The 4,702-nt window shown below is 51.3% G+C and overlaps 1 pseudogene across 1 annotated transcript; it reads right to left on the reverse strand.

Annotated features, from left to right (window-relative positions):
* Positions 1-2,490: 2,490 nt before the first annotated feature.
* On the reverse strand, positions 2,491-3,082 carry LOC311632983 (large ribosomal subunit protein eL20-like; annotated as a pseudogene). The gene has a single exon. The product of its transcript is annotated as a large ribosomal subunit protein eL20-like (transcript).
* Positions 3,083-4,702: the final 1,620 nt, after the last annotated feature.

Here is a 4,702-nt window from a genome sequence, read left to right on the forward strand (position 1 = left end):
CTCTGGGGCCCAGACTCCTGATTCTGAGAAAGGAGGGGGCTGGGGGCCCAGACATCTTCAGAAAAACCAGAAGAACTGATTCCAAAGTCCCTGGGACTTTTTGCTGGCTTCATCCCAGCTGCCCCACCTTCCTCCCAACCCCATCTCCGGGTCTGGAACAGATCCAGTGCCTTGGGGCCCAGCCGGAAGGGGCTAAGCACAAAGGGTTGTTTAACCGCTCAGGGAGTGAAGAAGAGGGTGTCTCAGGCGGAAAGGTCACTCGTCGCCCAGGGCTGGAGCAGGGAAAGGAGAGGCTGAAGTGGGGGGTGTGGGGGGGCCGCGGGTAAGACTTCCTGAAAGCCAGGCCAGTGGCCGCAAATCCTCCAGGGCAGACAGTTTTTTGGATTAAGGCAGTGGGTGGCTTCAGGCATCGGGCTACTGACACCTAGTGGTGGTCTTGGGAACTGCAGGAACTCTGCTTGTCTAGCCCAGTTTCCTGTCAGCATAATACTGAGCACTTGCTGAGTGCAGGTACCGCTCTAAGCATTGAGAATATCCTATCTAATACAAGAGTAATATGCAAATTAACCATCACTCCCCTACACCCACAAGCCACGCTCACAAGCTATGCCCACAAGCCAATCAGGAGTGAATATGCAAATAAACCCAACCAAGATGGCTATGGCCACAGAGATCAGGAGGGAGGCTTGGGTTTCCCCGGTAATGGAGGAAGCCAAGCTTTCTGCCTGCCCTTGCCGGCCTAAGCCTCCACTCAAGGCTACAAAATTTCAATGATAGAAGGTAAACAAATCCAAACAGAAATGGCTGCCTCCACTGAGGGAGCAGAAGGCTTGGCTCTGCTCCAGGCTATAGTTTCAATTGTAGAAGGTAAATAAACCCCAGATACCAGGGCCTCTGCTTGGGTCGCTGGAGGGCATGGCTGGTCTACAAACCACCACAGGCCCCTCACCCAGGCCATCCCATGCCCCAAGGGAACCCCCACCCTGATCCAGGACATTCTTCAGGGCAAACCAGCTGGCCCCCTCCTGTGCACCAGGCCTCTATCCTAGCTAATAAAAGGGTAATATGCAGATTGACCATCACTCTAACACACAAGATGGCTGCCCCCATGTGGTCAAAGATCCTGCCCCGAGGTGGACACAAGATGGCTGCCACAGATGGCCAGCAGGGGAGGGCAGTTGGGAGGCACCAGGCCTGCAAGGAAGGGCAGTTGGGGGTGATTAAGCTTGCAGGTGAGGGCAGTTAGGGGTGACCAGGCTGGCAGAGGAGGGAAGTTGGGGTCAACCAGGCCTGCAGGGAAGGGCAGTTGGAAGGAACCCAGGTTTGCAGGGGAGAGCAGTTGTGGGAGAGCAGGCCTGCAGGGGAGGGCAGTTAGGGGCAAACAGACTGGCAAGGCAGCAGTTAGGCATCAATCAGGCTGGCAGGGGATTGGTTAGGGGGTGATCAGGCTGGCAGGCAGAAGCAGTTAGGGGCAATCAGAAAGGCAGGCAGGCGAGCAGTTGGGAGCCAGCAGTCCTGGACTGTGAGAAGGATGTCCGACTGCACGTTTAGGCTCAATCCCACCGAGGCGTCCCTCGAGGGGTTCCAGATTGGAGAGGGTGCAGGCTGGGCTGAGGGACACCCACCCCCTGCATGAATTTCGTGCACCAGGCTTCTAGTAGTAATAATAAAATGGACAAAACCCCTGCCCTCACGAGCCCCCAAGCTAAAGGAAGTCTGGTGGTCTTGTCAATCTCGCTCTCTTGCTCTGGCTCTCACTCTGGCTCTGTATTTGCTTCTTCTTCTCTGTGTACCCCACTGGCCTTGCTTCTCAGCTTCTGTCTCTTGGTCTTTGTCTCCATTGGCTTGTTTTTTCCCTTTCTCCTTTTTTCTTTCCCTCTGTTTTTGTTTATTTTAATCTTTGTATCTTTTTAAAATATATATTTTATTGATTTTTTTACAGAAAAGAAGGGAGAGGGACAGAGAGTTAGAAACATTGATCAGCTGCCTCCTGCGCACCTCCTATTGGGGATGTGCCTGCAACCAATATACATACCCTTGACCAGAATCCAATTTGGGATCTTTCAGTCTGTAGGCCAACACTTTATCCACTGAGCCAACCCGGTTAGGGCTCTTCTTTCTCTCTCTCTCTCTCTCTCTCTCTCTCTCTCTCTCTCTCGCTCTCTCTCTCTCACTTTCTCTCTCTCTCTGTAAAAAAAAATATATATATATATATATATATATATATATATATATATATATATATATATTGATTTTTTACAGAGAGGAAGGGAGAAGGGATAGAGAGCCAGAAACAACGATGAGAGAGAAACATTGACCAGCTGCCTCCTACACCACCCCCCCCCCAACCAGGGATGTGCCCGCAACCAATGTACATGCCCTTGACCGGAATCGAACCTGGGACCTTTCAGTCCGCAGACTGATGCTCAATGCACTAAGCCAAACCGGTTTTGGTTTCTTTTTTTTTTTTTTTTTCTTTTTTTTTGGGGGGGGCAGACCAAGGGACGTTGAGACCCTGCATCTAAAAGAAGGTGTTGGGCCTCTTGGTGGTGAAGCGTGGCTTGTGCTGGCGACGAAGGACCCGGTGCGGCAACGGGAACTTGATCTTGGAGTCGTGGGACTGCGTGACCGCCGGTCGGCGGCACTTGCTGGCTGCGATCTCCTCCACCTTCACGATCTGGATGGAGTGGGCGCGGGCTCGGTGCCGGGCGCCCATGTCTCGGTAGCACTGGGTGACGGCCCCGGCGGTGGTCAGGTCCCGGTACTCGCGGTACATGTTGTGGGTGCCACCGCGGGAGTCGCAGCGCAGCCGGATGCCGAAGTTCTTTACGCGAAGGGGGGTTTTCAAACGCCTGCCCGCAGTGGACGATTTCCCCGAAGACTTCTTCATCTTCTTCAGCGGAAACACAAAGTACCAGAAGCGGGACTTGGCAACAACATGGTTAGGTGAAAAGAGGCGCATGCGGTGTAGGGGTGGCGTGTGGCGCTTGGGGGTGGGCAGGCAGCGCCCCACCGCTTTGTACTCTCGAAGCGCTCCCGAGGCCTTCATGGCGTGCTCCCCGCGCGCGCCACCACCCACAAAAGGAAGCGGTTTTGGTTTCTTTGTATCTTTTTGTTCTCTACCAATTAACAATGATGTCTATTACTCTGCTAAATTATATATCATAATTATGCATTAATATATAACTATGTATTAATTATAAATAATTATGTATTAATATATAATTATTTATATATCAAACTGGGAGTCTAGAGACCTTGGTTCAAGCCTTGCTTGACATGGCCACTGACTTTTTTTTAATCTGTGGGATATAATGCATATACATTCTGGTTTATTCCTTTATTTTTAAAAATGTGTTTTTGTTGACTTTAGAGAGAAAGGAATGGAGAGAGAGAGAGAGAGAGAGAAAGAGAGAGAGAGAGAGAGAGAGAGATGAAGAGAGAGGCCAACAAAACATGAATGTGAGAGAGAAACATTGATTGGCTGTCTCCCACATGCACCCCAACCAGGAAATGAGCCCATAACCTGAGCATGTGCCCCAATCTGGAATCGAACCGGCAACCTTTAGGTACAAGGAATGACACTCAACTAACAGTTATACCGGCCACAAAGCTGAGTGCATGTGAAGTTCTGCTATTCCTAGCTGGGTGTCCTACGAGTCCTCTAAAATGGGGATGAAAGTACCAACGCCACAGGGTTGCTTGAGGATTGGGTGGATGGACTATCCAGATCCCTGGCATATGTCGGGCACTCGAGGTACACTGCCTCCCCTCTCAGTTCTGGCGTGTGGCTTCTCTCACTAAGTGATAGGCTCTGTGTCCTTTCTCCTTCAACCTGGCTGGCTTGTGACTTGCTCTCAACCATAGAAAGTGGCATAAATGATGCTGGCTGTCCTCACTGGTTTGGCTCGGTGGATAGAGCGTCGGCCTGCAGACTGAAGGTCCCAGGTTCGATTCCGGTCAAGGGCATGTACCTTGGTTGTGGGCACATCCCCAATAGGAGGTGTGTAGGAGGCAGCTGATCGATGTCTCTCTCTCTCTCATCGATGTTTCTAACTCTCTATCCCTCTCCTTTCCTCTCTGTGAAAAATCAATAAAAGATATTTTAAAAGAAAAGAGATGGCCGAAACCGGTTTGGCTCAGTGGATAGAGCGTCAGCTTGGGGACTGAAGGGTCCCGGGTTCGATTCTGGTCAAGGGCATGTACCTTGGTTGTGGGCATATCCCCAGTGGGGGGTGTGCAAGAGGCAGCTGATCGATGACTCTCATTGATGTTTCTACCTATCTCTCTCCCTTCCTCCCTGTACAAAATCAATAAAATATATTTTTTTTTAAAAAAAAAGAAGAAAGAAAAAAAGAAAAGAGATGATGCTGGCTGGTTCCAGGTCCAGTTTTTAAGAGAACTCAGTGCTGCTGCTGTTCTCTTAGAACCCTTAGAATGCCACGCTGGGAGGAAGCCCAAGCCAGTCACGTGGAGAGGCCACGAAGAGGAGAATCGAGGCACCTGGCAGGAAGCCCTAGACCAGTCCCAACTAAATGCAGCTGCAGGAGTGACCTCTAGAGAGACCAGCAAATGTGCCCTTGAACCCTCAGCATCAAGAGACATAATGGAGGCATGGAGCAGCAGCTTCCAGGCTGGGAGCGGCCAGGCCTGGAGCAGCAGCTGCCAGGCTGGGAGCAGCCAGGCCCGGAGCAGCCGGGCC

This window comes from Pipistrellus hanaki, assembly GCF_964339955.1.
Source record: "Pipistrellus hanaki genome assembly, chromosome: 15".
NCBI lineage: Eukaryota > Metazoa > Chordata > Mammalia > Chiroptera > Vespertilionidae > Pipistrellus > Pipistrellus hanaki.